Genomic DNA, 18,585 nt, shown 5'->3' with positions numbered 1-18,585 from the left:
TATTAAAGATCCTTACCTTCACCTCAGATTTTTTATGGAGGTGAATGATTCCTTCAAGTTAGCCGGAGTACCCGAAGATGCACTAAGGTTAAATTTCTTCACATATTCACTAAGGGACAGAGCTCGAGCTTGGTTGAACTCATTGCCACCTGAGTCCATTACCACATGGAAAGAGTTAGCAAAATGCTTCCTTATGAAATATTTCCCACCTAGCAAGAATGCTAAGTTTTAAAATGAGATCACTTCCTTAAAAATGTGGATGATAAGTCCTTGTATGACGCATGGAATAGATTTAAGGAACTGCTACGAGAATGCCCTCACCATGAAATATTGTAATCGAGAGCAGCCACAAGGGATAGTAATATTCGAATTTAATTCAGCATGGCAACCGGAGAGAAGGTTTCTTCATAATCGATGCCTTCTTTCTGAGTATAACCTTTTCCTACAAGTCTGGCCTTATAAGTTTCCACTTTTCCATCCGCATTCTTTTTCCTCTTGTAGATGCACTTACACCCTATGGGTTTTATCCCTTCTGGTAAGTCTACAAGTTCCCACACTAAGTTGAAATACATAAAGTCCATCTCATCTTTCATAACTATTTCATAGAGCTTGGAATCAACACTCTACAACACTTCGTCATACGTGAGTGGGTCATCATCTTCATGTTCGGTAAACTCAGTGTTAAAAACACTTATGCCAAATTGGAAGAATGTAGGGCTACGAGAGACTCTCCCACTGTGACGAGGATTGCTTTACTATTGATCATTTGCAAGTCCACTATTAGGAGTTGATTATGGAACCATTTCTGTAATGTTTTGTATATTTCCTAAAAGCTCCTTGAGTACCTCTTTAGTTCGACGTTTGAAGCCGTTTATATAAATTTCTTCAAGGAAAGTAGCATGAATTGAGACTATAACAGTTTGCTCATTCAGGAAATAAAACAAACCACCATTTTTTCCTTTAGATATTCTATAAACATGCACAATTCTGTTCGTGAGTCCAACTTCCTCGCATATTTATCCAATACATGGGTCGACCATCCCTAAATCCTAAATTGATTAATATTAAATTTCTTGCCATGCCACAATTCGTATGGGGTTTTCGATGCTGCCTTAGTTGCCATATTATTTAGAATATACCAAGCCATTGGTACAGTGTATCCCCCAGAAGAGGTTGGCAGCTTCAAATCACATAACATCAAATATACCATGTCTAACAATATTTGATTTCCTCTATCTGCCACACCATTTTGTTGTGGAGTGTTTGGCTCGGTTAATTGGGTTAGAATTCCATTGTGTATGAGGTACCCTAAGAACTTATCAGATAAATATTCACCACCACAATAAGATCAAAATGCCTTTTTGGGTAAACCTAGTTCTTTCTCCACTTCCGCTAGAAACTCTTTGAATTTATCAAAGGTTTCACTCTTGCGGTGCATTAGGTATACATACCCATAGTTGTAATAGTCATCAATAAATGTTACATAATACTCTTAATTACTTCTTCCACTAATGCTCATGGGGCCACATTTGTCAGTGTGCACAAGTTTTAGGGTTTTCCAACCCTCGTTCTTTTTGCATTTAGAAGATCACTTAGTCGTCTTACCTTCCAATCAAGTTTCACATTATGAACGATCAACTTCTTTAAGCGAACTTAAGATGTTGTCTTTCATAAATCTAGTGATTCTTTCTGAATTAATATGACCAAGTCTGAAAAACAAAAGGTACGCCCCATTAGATTGAGAATTTTGAAGTCTTCTATAACACCCCTGACCCGTATCTGTCATCGAAATAAGGTTACGAAGCATTACTGTATAAAAACAACTTAAAATCATTAACTTCCAAACATTTCACAATCATAGAAAAATCCATTGAAACACATGCATCTCTACCGTTATTCGAGCCTTCAAGGCTTTAGAAACACTTTAGAAACGATTGGGGACTAAATTGCGAATATATGAAACCTTAAGGAAAACTTGGAAAAATTCACACTACAGGGGTCACACGGCCGTGTGGCCAGGCTGTGTGCTTTATCCGGTTGAGACACACACTAGTGTCTCAAGCCATGTGCCATTCCAAATAGGGACACACGGCCGTGTCCCATCCCGTGTCCATGCCCATGTTAAACAAAAGTTTTTTTATTTAACAACAATGATTCATAATATTTCATAAATTTTCAAGAATCACACAAACACATTCACAGCAAAACCCTAAACCTTTAATAGTTTTGAAAATTAGTCACTGGGCTAGTTAGATTAATCTACAACGACTTCGAAAACATAAAAATCATTAAAAACAGAACAAAAATCACTTAAATGCAAGCAAGGAGAGATATCCGAATGTTCAAAGCCCTAAATGGTATTCTTTCTTCTTCACTTTTGGTGGATGAAGAAGATGAATGAAAAAAAAGACTTTGTTTTGTTTATTTTAACCTTAATTACCTAATTACCAAAAGAACCTTTAAAAACTTTAATAATTTCAATAAAACCTATCCATGAATGTCCACTAACACATAAATGGACTAATTACCATATAAGTCCTCTTTCATTAAAGCTCTATAGCCATTTGATACCTTTAACTAATAGAACTCAACTTTTGCACCTTTTACAATTTAGTCCTTTTTACTTAATTACACATGCAAACGTTAAAATTTCTTAACGAAATTTTTATACGACACAACTAACATATCGTAGTCATTAATATAAAAAATAAAATAAAATTTTTCACATGAAATTTATGGTCCTGAAACCACTATTCCGATTGCAATAAAAATGGGCTATTAGAACTCTCCCCTTAAGGGAATTTTTGTCCTCGAAAATCTTACCAAAAAAGAGGTTCAGGTATTGCACTTTCATAGCTTCTTCCAGTTCCCAAATGGCATTTTCTATTCCGTGTCGTTTCCAGAGAAATGTCACTAAAGCTATGCTTTTATTTCTCAATTATTTAACCTCTCGAGCTAATATTCTAATAGGTTCTTCGTTGTATGTCATATCAGGTTGAATCTTGACATCAATAGGTGAGATTACATGCGAAGAGTCTGATCTGTACAGTCATAACATTGATACGTGAAACACATTATGGATCTTTTCTAACACTGACGACAAAGTTAATCTGTGAGCCAGTGGCCCAATTCTTTCAGTAATCTCATACGGCCTGATAAATCGTAGACTTAGCTTTTTTTTACGATCAAATCAAAGAACTTTCTTCCAACGCGATACTTTAAAGAATACTTTGTCGCCAACTTGAAATTCAATGTCTTTTCTTTTTAAATCTACATAGGCTCCTGTCGATCTGAAGCTATTTTCGAACTGTCTCGAATTACTTTAACCTTTTCTTCAGTTTCTAGTATCAAATCAACCCCGTGAAGCTTTTTTTCACTGAGCTTAGTCCTATACAATGGAGTTCAACATTTTCGACCATACAAAGCTTCGTAGGGTGCCAATTTTATACTTGATTGATAACTGTTGTTGTATGCTAATTCAACTAACGGTAGAAATCTTTCCCTATTACCTTCAAACTCTAAAACACAACATCAAAATGTATCTTCGAGTATCTAAATCACTCGCTTGGACTGACCATCGGTCTAAGGATGAAACGTGGTGCTAAAATGAAAATGAGTACCTAGATCCTCATGCAACTTGCTCTAGAATCAAAACGTAAATCGTCGAAACTAGCACCCCGTGTAATCTGACAATCTAAGCAACATATAACTCTACCAATCTCTCGAGTGAATAATCTGTACGCATTGGAATAAAATGCGCGAATTTTGTCAAATGATCAACAATTGCCCAAATTACATCCTTCTTTCTCAGAGATAAAGACAATCTTGATACAAAATCGATAGTGACGTGCTACCATTTATATTCTTGAATCATTGCTAGTTGTAACAAACCAGAAGGTACCTGGTCTTCGGCTTTAACTTGCTGACATACTAAACATCTCGATACGAACTCTAAGATCTCTCGTTTCATACCTTGCCATCAATACTTTTGTTTCAAATCACCGTACATTTTATTGGTACCATGATGAATAGACAAGCTACTACTATGAGCTTCTTGCAAAATCTTTTGAATGAGATCAGAGTTTCTCAAAATGCAAATTCTTCCTTTAAAATATAAACTATCATCAAATCTAATCTGAAAATCTGAATTAGGAGTAGATTCAATCCGTTTCCATTTGGCTAACAACACATCATTGCATTTTTGAGTTTCGTAAATCTATTGTAAAAACATTGGTCTAGCTTTCAAGTCAGCTACAATTGAACCATCATCAATCAAGGTCAATTATGTGTCCAACACCCTCAAGGAAAATAAAGATTTTTTACTTAAAGCATCAGCAGCAACATTAGCTTTTCCCGGATGATAATCAATGATAAAGTCATAGTCTTTCAATAACTCCAGCCATCTGCGTTGTCTCAGATTTAAATCTTTCTGTGACATTGAGTACTGCAGGCTTTTGTAACCTGTTAAGATATGACATTTTTCTCTGTATAAATGGTGTCGCCAAATATTTAAATCAAAAACAATCATTGCAAGCTCTATATCATGCATCAAATAATTCTTTTTGTGCGGCTTGAACTGTCTATAAGCATATGCTATTACTTTACCCTCCTGCATTAATACACAACCCAAACCATTTAGTGAAACATCACTATAGACCACAATTTCTTTACCCGACTCTGGCTGAACCAACATCAGTGCCTTGGTTAACAATGTATTTAATTCATTAAAGCTTTGTTGACATTTCTCAAACCACTCGAATTTAACATCTTTCTGCAATAATCTCGTCAACGATGTAGGAATCATCAAGAATCCAATGACAAATATTCTGTAATATCTGGCTAATCCCAGAAAACTTCTAACCTCAGATACATTTCTCGGAGGATTCCAATCAACAACAACTGAAATTTTGCTCGGGTCAACTCTAATGCCCTCGACTGATACAACATGTCCTAGAAATCAAACTTTGCTAAGCTAGAATTCACATTTACTAAACTTAGCAAATAATTTCTTTTCGCGCAAAGGTTGCAAAACAATTCTCAAAAGCTCGGCATGCTCTGTCTCATCCTGTGAATAAATCAAAATATCATTGATGAATACCACGATGAATCTATCTAAATACGATATAAAAAATTTGTTCATCAAAACCATAAATACTACAGGTGCATTAGTCAATCCAAACCACATCACAAGAAATTCATAATGTCTGTACCTGGTCCTAAACGCAGTTTTCGACACGTCTGAGTCTTTAACTCACAACTGATACTAACCATAACGAAGATCAATCTTTCAGAATAGTATTGCACTTTTCAACTGATCAAACAGATCATCAATATGCGGTAATAGATACTTATTCTTGACCGTGACTTTGTTGAGTTGTCGATAGTCAATACATAATCGCATAGATCCGTCCTTTTTCTTAACAAATAGAATAGGAGCATCCCAAGGAGAAATATTGGGCTGAGTAAAACCCCTATCTGCCAACTCTTGCAACTGTGCTTTCAACTCTGTAGGTACCATTCTATAAGGAGCTATCGATATCAAAGATGTTCCCGGCACTAACAAAAAAGCAAACTCAACCTCTCTGATCGGTGCTAACCCGGGTAATTCCTTTGTGAACACATCTACATACTCACATACCACTAGAACTGATTCTAGCTTCAACTCAGAAACTTTAGAATCAAATATGTAAGCAACATACACATCACAGCCTCTTCTAACATATCTCTGGGCTACAAAGTTGAAATAACATTAGACATACTATCCAGTTTATCTAATTCAATTTGAAGCTTTTCACCTTCACCGTTCTGACACTTTAACAGAATAAGCTTTCGTCTACAGTTTACAACAGCATTACGCAGATTTAACCAATCCATACCCAAAATCACATCAAACTCATCCAATGGTAATATCACCAAATCGGCCAGAAAGTTGCAACCCCGAATCATCAAAGGACAGTTTTTACAAACCTTATCAACTAACACATACTGACCTTGGCGGTTCATTACTTTAATCACAAATTCAGCGGACTCAATAGGCAATTTCTTACTTGACACTAAATTTGTGCATACATACGAATGTGTTGATCCCGGATCAATCAAAGCAGTAACATCTGTATAAAAAATAGAAAATGTACCAGTGATAACATCTGGTGCTGAAGCTTCCTCTCGTGCACAGATTGCGTAAGCTCTAACCGGTGGTTGTGCCTCGAATCTAACAGCAGAGTCCTTTGTCCCACTGCGGCTATTACCCACATTTCCAGGGTTCCGAGGTGGTCTACCTCTCGCAGCTGTGTTGCTTGGTCGAACAATCTGAGTCTTTTCTTTTTCGGGTCTCTTAGGGCAATCTTAGATAAAATGTTCGTTCACACAAAGGATGTTGAACGATGGTCATAACCGTCCCTTTTCATATTCAATGGTCGAAACCATCCCTTTTCATTAATCGATGGTGGTCACCATCCTTTTTCATAGTTGATGGTCATCACCATCCCTTTCCATAATCGATAGTCGAAACTATCCCTTTTCATAATCGATAGCCGAAGCTATCCCTTTTGATATTCAATGGTCGTCACCATCCCTTTTCATAGTTGATGGTCATCACCATCCCTTTTCATAGTTGATGGTTGTCACCATCCCTTTTCATAATCAATAACCGAAGCTATCCCTTTTCAGAACCGATAGCCGAATCTATCCCTTTTCATAATTGATAGCCAAAACTATCCCTTTTCATAATCGATAGCTGAAGCTATCCCTTTCCATAATCGATAGTCGAAGCTATCCCTTTTCATTGGTCGATGATCACCGATACACCGTTGGATTTACATCGTCTCACAACATGTTAACTTGTACAATAACATATATATTGATTCATTTTCAATAAAATCATATATTAACATTCAATTTAATTAACATTATACATAATACAGTTCATACGAGCTTACCTGGTTAACTTGCAGAAATACCAAAGTTCAAGGGAATTTTGGTAATTTTCCATTCTCCTTTATTTTTCCACTCGAACTTGATAAAATTGGCTTTTCAAATTGCCGAAACTTCAAGGTTAAAAATGGATTCTTTCTCCCTTAATAATCGGTGAAGAAGACAATGTACAAGATGAATAAACAATTTGGTTTTATTTATTTTAATTTAATTATCAAATTACCATTTTAACCTTGGTTAAAAATTAAATAAACATCAAATTCATGTCTATTATTCTCCACAACACCTTGAATGGTATAATTACAATTTAAGTCCCTTTTCCTTTATTCAATTAACCATCTAATCACTCAAAACAAATAGTGATAAAGTTTTATATCTTTTACGATTTAGTCCTTTTTAATTAATTAACTATCGAAATGTTACAATTTTTAAACGAAACTTTAATACCACCTTAATCACACTCCGTAAATATTTATAAAAATATTTATAGCTCGGTTTATAGAAAGGAGGCCCCGATACCTGATTTTCTAAAACCGCTTGACCTTAGGGTCTTACCACTTGAAATTAATAAATCGCTTATATAACATAAATTATCAAACTAAAAACCGTTTTAAAATCACATTTGACTCGTAAATATTAAATGATAATATTTACAAATTTACTCTCGGATTTGGTGGCCCCAAAATTGATGTTTTCGACACCACTAAAAAATAGGTTGTTACAATACATGTCATTATAACCATGACCAAAACATCAAAATCTACCGATATAATCTCTGGATAGTGTGATAGGTCTCCGACGAGCTTCCAAACCAATCGAGCTTCTGAAAATCTATAAAACATAGAAAAGAACAACATCGTGAGCATATAATGGTTAGTAAGTTCGTAAATCATGAACATTGCTTACCATTTCAATGCAGAATCTTAAAAATAGACATGAATAAATCCAACATAGCTTGGCACAAGCCTAAGCATCATCAATAAGACAAGTTAGTGATTAAACACATAACTTAGCAAAATCATCTCATGATAAGATAAATTTCATGAACATAGCATACTTGAATTCATAATTTTCATAAACATGATTATACATACATTGATCACCAATAATTCATACATTTCCATAAGTTCTTAACTTAACCATTGGAAAACTTACCGTTCCTTCCCTTTTCATACTCGTTGAACCACTTAGAATAATATCGGATACGAGGGAAGCTCACACAAAGTGTGCTAAACATATGGTCGAAACCATTTCCTTTCTTTTTCCTTTACATCGACGCTCACTTGAGCCCTAAATACGTTTGCTCACACAAGCTGACGGATGAAATGTAGCTACCTGATGCCACTCACGCAATCTGACGAGTATTCGCAACAAATTTTGGAACTCAGCCATCGATAGGACATTCAGGACCAGCACCTGAAACATGGTAACCCTAATGACATGTCATTTCTATCCTATATATTCCTAAGGTTCAAACGAGGCTTGATATTCGTCCTAGTGTCATTGGATTTTCATCGTGACATGACATGTTGAATAGCTTAATAGCATTTAAATCAAATTACATTAAAACATTATTTATATATACGAACTTACCTCGAATACAAAGACGATGAAATAGGATCACTAATCTGAAACTTTATCTTTCCCTCTATCTAGATCCGTACAAGGCTTAACTTGATCTAAATAATCAAATTTATTTCATTTAATATTCATTCTATTCAATTGAAGCCAAAATTCATACTTTTGCAAAATTATGCTTTTGCCCCTATTATTTTAAATTCTTTAAAATTTAATCCTTAAGCTCGTAAATTAATATTTATGCAATTTCATCCCTATATCATGCTTGCCGATTTACCTAGGGTCATATCAACCCACACAAATCATCAATTCACAATTTCATTATGATATTGAGCTACTTTTACATATAAGTCCCTAAATGATAATTTCATCAAAAATCTCTTAACAAAAGTTATCTATTTAACAACAAGGATTCGTAATCTTTCATAAATTTTCAAGAATTACACAAACATATTCATGGAAAAACCCTAATCCTTTAACAATTTTGAAAATTAGACCATGGGCTAGCTAGATTAAGCTATAACGACTTCAAAAACATAAAAATCATTAGAAACAGGACAAAAATCACTTACATGCAAGAAAGGAGAGATAGCCGAATGTTCAAAGCCCTAAATGGTGTTATTTCTTCTTCAATTTCGGTGAAGGGTGAAGATGAATGGAAAAAATAGAATTTCTTTTGTTTATTTAACAATAAGGATTCATAATCTTTCATAAATTTTTAAGAATCACACAAACATATTCATGGAAAAACCCTAATCCTTTAACTTGAAAATTAGTACCTGGGCTAGCTAGATTAAAGTACAAGAACTTCAAAAACATAAAAATAGGACAAAAATCACTTACATGCAAGCAAGGAGAGATAGCGAAATTTTTAAAGCCCTAAATGGTGTTCTTTTTTCTTAAATTTTGGTGGAGGATGAAGATGAATGAAAAAAATAAAATTTGTTTTGTTTATTTTAACCTTAATTACCTAATTAGCAAAATAACCTTTAAAAATGTTATTAATTTCAATAAAACCAATCCATGAATGTCCACTAACACATAAATTGTCTAATTACCATATGAGTCCTCTTACATTAAAGTTATATAGCCATTTGATACCTTTAACTAATAGAACTCAACTTTTACACCTTTTACGATTTAGTCATTTTTACTTAATTACACATGCAAGTGTAAAAATTTCTTAACAAAATTTTTATATGGCAATACTAACATACTGTAGACATTAAAATTATAAATAAAATAAATATTTTCACATCAAATTTATGGTCTCGAAACCACTATTTCAATTTCACTAAAAACAGGCTGTTACATCTTTTATTCGATATTTCAGTCTCAAGCAGTGTGTACATCTTTGGTTTGGTAAATTGGGATTATTTGACATCCATTCATTATAGCTAAGATTGTGATTTCAAAATATTAAAATTTCATTATTAAAAGTCACGGTTAAGTCGTCTTTATATAAACCTAAACCGAAATGAAGTTTCTTTTGAAATGTGGTACATAGAAAATGTCTTTCATAAAAATCTTCCGAAAATTATCAAAATAAATATGTACATCTCCCACTGCTTCAGATGCCACAAGTGTCCCGTTCTCGGGCAGCAACGATAAGCTCTTACCTCTATGATCTTTCATCTCCTCGAACCCCTGTAGAGAAACAAAGACATGTTTAGTGGCTCCCAAATCAATGACCTAATAGTCTATTGAGTCTTCCACTAAACACGCTTCTACCATTAAGAGTTTCATACCTTTGCCTTTAGTAGCAAGGTATTCTTTCCACTATTTACAGTTTTCCTTGAAGTGCCCTTTTCTTGCTGCAGAAGAATCATTTTGACTTAGATAGGTCTTTTGGCTTTCTGGTTCTTTTCCTTTCCACTTGTGGTGGCCCAAAGGCCTTAGCCTTTCCTTTTTTAGCCTTCTTTCCTTTCCCTTTTGAGGAAGAAGTGACGATTATATTTTCTTCTGCCCTTCAGATCGACGAACCATCATTCAACATCAACTCATAGGATTACAACTCCTTCATGAGTTGTGTAAGCGTCAGGTTTTTATTGCCAAGGTTAAATGCAGCCCGAAAACCAACAAAATCATTCGACAAGCTTTTGAACACCATGTCTATTTGGTTATTTTGGCCCAAATTGGCCTCATTATTCGTTGCCTCTAAAAAGTAGCCTATAAGAGTGGTCATATGGTATTTCACTTCAGTATCGAGCTTTTATTGGGTATTTATTACGTAGTTATAATAGACTGTCGAGCCAAATTTAGAATCGCTTTAGCAATCTTATAGTTTTCTAGTTGCTTATACAGTGTGTTGGTCACGCTTGCAAATATATAGCAATGAGCTATATTATCAGGTTATTCCCATCATTTTCTAGCCTCGACTTTAAAGTCCGGAGGACACTTAGTACTACGAACTATTTTAAGTTTCTCACAGGTCAAGATAACTATCAAGTTCCATTTCAATTCCTTATAGTTGTTTCTGTTTAGTTTTGTTTTCAATGAGTATGTTTAATAAGGGAGTTAGTGGAATTTTCAGCTTGAAAATAAAAAAAATCATATATTGATGTCTTTGTATTAAGAAAATGTTTGAAAACATTTTGCAACATTATGATATGCATTAAGATGATGCATGTGTCTAACATTAAACCTTGAAAACATTTGTAAGTCACTGCAACAATAATTCCCACACCCTTTGAATCAAGTGATAAGTGTAAATAATAGGTTTATTTAGTACCTTTTTACTTGGAATTTATGCATATCTCTAGCACGTGGATAGCTAATTGTGTAATTTTAGTTCATATTGAGACATTAGGCATAAATTAAGTAAAATTTGTAATTTACATGATTAGGTGTTAATTTTACATAATTTAACTGAATTATGCTACATGATAATTGCTTGTTTAAAATGTTGTAGTATGGAACACTAAATTACTCAATGTTGGGAGCTAGTAAGGAAACACATGCAAGTGAGTTAACTATCCAACAATATGGACGACAAGCTGATGAATTGGGCTCATAAAAATTGCTCTAACCCAACATTGAAGATGGTTGCAAAAAATAATTAGTCTACTTTATAATTGGGTTGCCAAACTCTTCAATAGGGGCAAGAGGAGCCCAAACTCGATAAAGACATGAGAAAGCAGCCTAAACCAACTTTGGAACAATTTGGGGAAGGTCCTTAAATGTATGAAAAATTAAAAATTAGCCTTGATTGAGTCTCTTGATTGTCATCCAACCCCATGCCTTGAATCAAGGAAGAATCGATCACAAATCAAGCAACCAACAAACCCCTCATCCCACAAATCAAGGTCGGCCATGCATGGGATATTCTAAAGGGATTTGCATGCTATTTTTAGTAAACTCCCAAGCTCCCCCACAAGTATAAATAGCATATTTCACTCAACTTTCAAGCCATCCCTCAACACTCAACATTCCCTCATATTTCTCTCCTCTCTTCCATGCCTAAACTCTCCATCTTCCCATTTTCTTTCAGTTAGCATTTCCTTGAGAGAAAAACTCTCTTGGTCGACCACCTTGAGGGGAAATTTATGAATGAGAAACCATAAAAATTGGAGGAAGCCACCACGAACAGACTTCGGGGAATCACCGAATTCGTCAAGAGTTTGTTCTTCCTTTATCTTTAATTTGTTCTTAGTTTTTAAACATGTTTGCAAATTGTTTGATTGTTTTTCCATTAATGATGATGACTTAAATTGTTTTAGATAGAATAATTGCAATGACTTGATTAAATTCATTCAATTCATGTTTTTATTGTTTTGTGCCTCAGTTGTTCATGCTTTCAATTAAAATCATCATGTTATTCATGCAAATCATCATGTTATTCATGCAATAAAATATGTTTTGATGCACTAGAATTAATTGCTTAATCCAAACTAGATGTTGATTAATGGGCAAAATAATTGGAAGGTGCATGCTTAATTTATATCCAACCTAGAATAAATTAAAGGTTCGTAATGATTCCAACATAATACTATTACCTTACCTAACTTTAGGCTTATGTTATTAAATTGTTTCAAATTGACCTAGTTCCTATTACTTGATATGAATTCTAAGGAATCCTTAGTTAAATATTGACATAGAAATATGCATGGTTTCCTAAGTATAAGACTTTGAAAGAACTTATGTTAGATTCCAAGTTAATGAATGATTGAGTTGTCATGGAATTTTTTCGGAACATTGTTAAACAAGATAAAGAATGAATTTAGTCAATTGTTGTAATTGTTCTAGCTTATTCATCTTATTATTGTTAAGTCTTGTGAAATTACTGCTAAACCATCTCATTTCATTACATTTAGGTTAATTCAGTTGCAGATAGTTGATTAATTTGATTTTAACACCCATCACCTTAAAATATTGTGTTTTCTTAACCGACTTTTGAATATTAATTTTCCAATTATCAATTTAAACACAGTCCTTGTAGAGACGATATTCTTTTACCTACTTATTACTTGACAACGATTGTGTATCTTGAAATCAAGTGAACATTTAGACAAAGGAGAAGAGAAAGACTAGCCCAGAGATAAGTCGTAGAAATGATCCCTTAAAATCAAAATGAAGTTTAAGGGAATAGAGGTGCTAATGTTCATAATCCAATCCTTATTACTGATGACAGGGATCAAGCCATAAGGTATTATGTTGTGCCCCTTTTTAATTAGCTTAATCTGGGAATTAGAAGACCGAATATCGAGGCACCATAGTTTTAATTGAAGCCTATGATGTTTCAAATACCACAGATAGTGGGCCAGTTTAGTGGAATGCATACAGAAGATCCACTCCTTCACCTTCGATTGTTCATGGAGGTGAGTGATTCCTTCAAGATTTACAGTGTAACCAAAGACGCATTGAGATTGAAGTTTTTTCCATACTCGTTGCGAGATAGAGCACAAGCATGACTTAATTCATTGCCACCAAGTTCAATTTCTACATGGAAAGAATTAGCAGAACGCTTCTTGGTTAAGTATTTCCAACCAAGAAAAAATGCTAAGTTGCAAAATGAGATCACTACGTTTCAGCAAATGGATGACGAATCCCTATACGAGGCATGGGAAAGATCCAAAGAGTTCCAATGCAAATGTCCTCACCACGAGATACCGTATTGCATTCTGTAACACCCCTTACCCGAGACCGTTGCCGGAGTCAAGCATGAGGCATTACTTGACTTAACTTAAAAGTTCGGGGCATAAAAATTTACTTTTAAAAGTTATTTCACAGTTTATAATAAGGCTATCCACCTGTGCAGCAGTCACTAAATCAATTATAACTCGAGCTACGAAACTCTAAATTTAGATCCATAAATTTTCCCTGAAACTAGACTCATATATCTTTTTACCATAAATGTTTTAGAATTTTTGGTTTAGCCAATTAGTACATTTTATTAGTTAAAGTCTCCCCTGTTTCACTGATCAACTGTCCTGACCTCTCGTAACTAAAATTCAATTATCTCATTGTACAGACTTCATATAGTGTTCTCACTTGTTTCTACAGAAAATAGACTCAATACGAAATTTAGACATATAAATTAAAACTCATAAATATTTTTTTACAAGTTTTAATGAATTTCCAAAGTCAGAATAGGGGATTCCCAAAACCACTTTGACCTTGTCTAACTAAAATGCAAATATCTTAGAATACATAATTCCTTTGTCTACACCGTTATTTTTAAATGGAAATAAACTCAATAAGGTTTAATTTTGTATCTCATCCATCCTCTAATTCATTTTCTACTATCCTTCGTGATTTTTCAAAATCACATCACTACTGCTGTCTCAAAACTGATTCACTACCAATTTTTACTTTTTCAAGATTTCTATGCATAATTTAACACCTAGACATTTATAACAACAAACACCTTCATACTTATCCATTTTAATAACTATTCATCATCAAATATTTATATATAATCCTTTGGTCATATCTTAAGAATATAAAATCGAAATGACTAAGTCCCTATACATGCCATAGCTCGAAACATTTATCGTCTTAAAATACCGAGTTGTGATGGTTGATAGTGTGAACGCTCTCCGACGTATTCAAGATCCCGACTATGCTTGATAATACTATATGAAAGAAAAAGAAATAAAAGAAGTAAGCATAAAGCTTAGTAAGTTTACAAGTAAATAAATAACAACATTTATCATAAACCATCATACTCATAAATTTTCATCAAGCACTAGGATCTTTACTTTCTTCTTTACTTACTCATTTACTTGTTTACTTACTTGCTTAAATAACTTGCGATTATAACTTACTCTTTACTTACTGAAATTCTTTTTCTCAACTGATAAATGAGATATTTTTAATCCTTTATAACTCACTTGAATCTAGATATCATGCTTGTGCTTGAACTTTCATGTAACTTAATTCATTTTCTAGCCCGTTGAATCACTTGAAATGCTAAGGATACTCAGGTCTCTTGTCTGAATATAACATGCCAAAGCTATGTCCCAGACATAGTCTTACATGGGATGTTTTCTGTACTGACAATGCCATATCCCAGATATGGTCTTATATGAGAGTTCTCATATAGGTGTCCATGCCATGTCCCAAACATGGTCTTACGGGGGACCTCTCATCTTGGTGCCAATGCCATGTCCCAGACATGGCCTTACATGGGACCTCTCATCTCGGTGCCAACGCCATGTCCCAGACATGGTCTTACATGGGACCTCTCATCTCGGTGCCAACGCCATGTCCCAGACATGGTCTTACATGGGACCTCTCATCTCGGTGCCAACGCCATGTCCCAGACATGGTCTTACATGGGACCTCTCATAATCTCAATGATTCCAATGACATGTCCCAGACATGGTCTTACAGGGGATCTCTTTACCCAAATGTCATGACATTTGTATCCAATACATTCATCCTGTTTCAACGGGGCCTTTTAACACTAATTCTTTGTCATCTCATACTTGAGTTAACATTAGATATTTTCATGAAATAAATACATAATTTCTAAAAAATAATAGCATTAATAATAATTATCAAAATATTGTATTTATTTACCGTAAACTTACCTCAGTACAAAAATGATCAAATCTAGCACTTTAGTCCTCAATATTTTTCTCTCCCCGGTCTAACTCTGAATTTTGTTCTTCTTGATCTATAATAGAAAATTTCACTTATTTAATACTCACATACATCAAAATAGTCCTTAACTTGAACTTTGACAAAATTACATTTTTACCCCTAAACTTTTGCATATCTATACTTTTGTCCCAAAGCTCGGCAATTAAAATTCATCCTTTATTCTTATGTTTTATGACATGCTGAACATTTTTCCCTTCTATGGCAACATCAAATTCCCACTCTAACACTTACTTATGAACATTAGGTATTTTTACCGATTGTGTCGTTTTACTCGTTTTCACTTAAAATCACTTAGCAAAAGTTGTTTAACATAATTTCAAGCTTCATATTCTACCATAAAACATCAAAATAAACATATTTCACATATAGGTATTTTTCCAAATATGAACCCTAGGTCAAAATTATTGCTAGAATAAGCTAAATTAAGCTACCGGGATTCCAAAAACGTAAAGAACATTAAAAACGGGGCTAGAACAGACTTACAATCGAGCTTGGGAGCTTGAAAAACCCTATCCATGGTTTCCCCTTGTGAAATTTGGCCATGGGGTTGAAGATGGACAAAAATTGGCTTTTAATTTTGTTTTTAATTCATTTTAATAACTAAATGACCAAAATGCCCTTAATGAAAAACTCTGGAAACATGCCTAACCATGTCCAGTTTTCTCTACCAAATTAACCAATGGTCTAATTACCATATAAGGACCTCCAATTTAAAATTTCATAACAATTGGACACCACTAACATGTAGAACTCAACTTTTGCACTTTTTACAATTTAGTCCTTTTGACTAAATTGAGTGCCCAAACGTCGAAATTTTCGAACGAAATTTTCACGAAATTATTTTGTGAATTCGTAGACCACAAAAATATAAGAAAAATAAATTTATCCTCATCAGATTTGTGGTCCCGAAACCGTTGTTCCGAATAGGCCCAAAATCGGGATGTTACACATTCAGCTAGAGACATTTTATAATGGTCTCAATGCGCATACTAGAACTGTGGTAGATGCTTCGGAAAATGGTGCTCTCCTATGTATGTCTTATAATGAGGCTTATGAAATTATTGAGAGAATAGCCAGTAAAAACTACCAATTGCCGAGCAATTGAGCAGCTTTAGGAAGGCGAGTAGCAGAAGTGCATAAAGTAGACACCCTCACTTCACTCTTAGCTCAGGTATCTTCTATCTCTTCAATGATGAAATAGTTTACTACTAATGGTTTTAATGATGTTGCAGCTCAACCACTGAGTCAATTTGATGTGATTCCATGCGTATACTGTGGGGATGGACATTCGTTTCAGCATTTTTTATCAAATCTCGAGTTTGTTTATTATGTAGGAAATCAAAACCAAAATAAAAGTGGACAAGGACCACAATCCCACTTTTATAACCCTTCATGGTGAAACCATCCAAACTTTTCTTGGAGTAACCAATGAGCTAGACTAAACAAGAACTACATGCAGCATAGATCAAATTAACCTCTTGGGTTCAATCAACAAGTTCAGAAGACACCACAAGATGAACCATCCAACAATTTGGAGAATTTTTTGATGGCATACATAGCTAAGAATGATGCCTTAATCCAAAGTCAAGCAACAACACTGAAAAATTTAGAGAACCAAATGGGTTAGTTAGCTATGGAGCTTCATAATAAACCACAAGGAGCCCTTCCAAGTGACATGGAAAATCCAAGGAATACAAGTAAGGAACATTGCAAAGTAGTTTCTTTAGGAAACAGAAGGACTTTGGAACCCAAGGAAGTTGAGGTTGAAAATGAACCTGCCAAGGGAAAGGAAGATCAATTGTTAGTTGAAATTCCTGCGCTAGAGAAGCCAGATTTTGCGGAGGTAAAATCTAAATTTATAAATTCTAATAATCTAACATCTATGCCAGATGTAGTGACATTACCTCGAAAGAGTTGTCTAATCTAAGACAAATTTCCACAGCCTCCATATCCTCAAAGACTCCAGCAACATAAGAAACAACACAATACTCAATTTAGGAGAATTTTGGATGTATTGAAATAGCTACGTATCAACATTCTGTTGGTCGAAGCTTTGGAGCAAATTTTGAACTATGCGAAAGTTATGAAGGAATTTATGCCTAATAAAAGAAGGTTTGGGGAATTTGAAACTGTAGCCATGACAATAGAATGTAGCTTATTTTTTTAGAACAGGTTGCCTCCTAAGTTGAATGATCTAGGAAGTTTCACCATATCTTGCAATATTGGAGAATCCTATTGTAGTAAAGATTTGTGCGATTTTGGATTGAGTATCAACTTGATGCCTATGTTTGTGTTCAGACGATTAGGTATTGGTGATGCCAAGCTGACTACTGTTACACTACAATTAGCAGACAGATCCTTAGTGCATCTAGAAGAAAAAATCGAGGATGTATTGGTACATGTTGATAAATTCATATTTCCTGCTAAGTTTATTATCTTAGATTTCGAAGCAGATAAATAAGTACGAACCATCCTAGGAAGGCCTTTCTTGGCAACCGATAGGACGATAATCGATGTATATAAAGGTGAACTCACCATGCGAGTTCAAGATGAATAGGTGACCTTTAATGTACTCAAGGACATAATATCTCCTGATGAAGTTAAAGATTGTTCTATTGTCTCCAAGGTAGATTCGCTGGTTCCTAGAAATTAGAATTTAATGTAGAATTTAATGATCTGTTGGAAGGTATTTCATTTGACTCACCACATCAAGATAAGGATGATACATGTTTAGCCTTGCTAGAAGTTAACTCGAAAGGATTCAGTTCAAAAGTTCAGTTTGAATCAGTAGAGCTATCATCACAAGAGAACAAGCAACCCAAATCATCAAGAGAAGAGCCGCCCAAGTTAGACTTAACGATTTTGAAAAGGCACGAGAAGGGTATCAAGTGGACTTTTGCAAATATTTGAGTTAATAATCTTTCTTTTTGTACTCACAAGTTATTAGATACTGAAAAGGGATCTATC

General features: G+C 34.4%; 2 non-coding genes across 2 annotated transcripts; both read right to left on the bottom strand.

Annotated features, from left to right (window-relative positions):
• Positions 1-224: 224 nt before the first annotated feature.
• Positions 225-329, bottom strand: LOC128032221 (small nucleolar RNA R71). The gene has a single exon (XR_008188349.1). It is a non-coding gene; the product is annotated as a small nucleolar RNA R71 (small nucleolar RNA).
• A 13,183-nt stretch (positions 330-13,512) lies between these two features.
• Positions 13,513-13,618, bottom strand: LOC128032117 (small nucleolar RNA R71). Its single transcript, XR_008188247.1, has one exon. It is a non-coding gene; the product is annotated as a small nucleolar RNA R71 (small nucleolar RNA).
• Positions 13,619-18,585: the final 4,967 nt, after the last annotated feature.

This window comes from Gossypium raimondii, chromosome 8, assembly GCF_025698545.1.
Source record: "Gossypium raimondii isolate GPD5lz chromosome 8, ASM2569854v1, whole genome shotgun sequence".
Classification (NCBI taxonomy): Eukaryota; Viridiplantae; Streptophyta; class Magnoliopsida; order Malvales; family Malvaceae; genus Gossypium; species Gossypium raimondii.
This window is presented reverse-complemented; position numbering and strand designations above follow the sequence as displayed.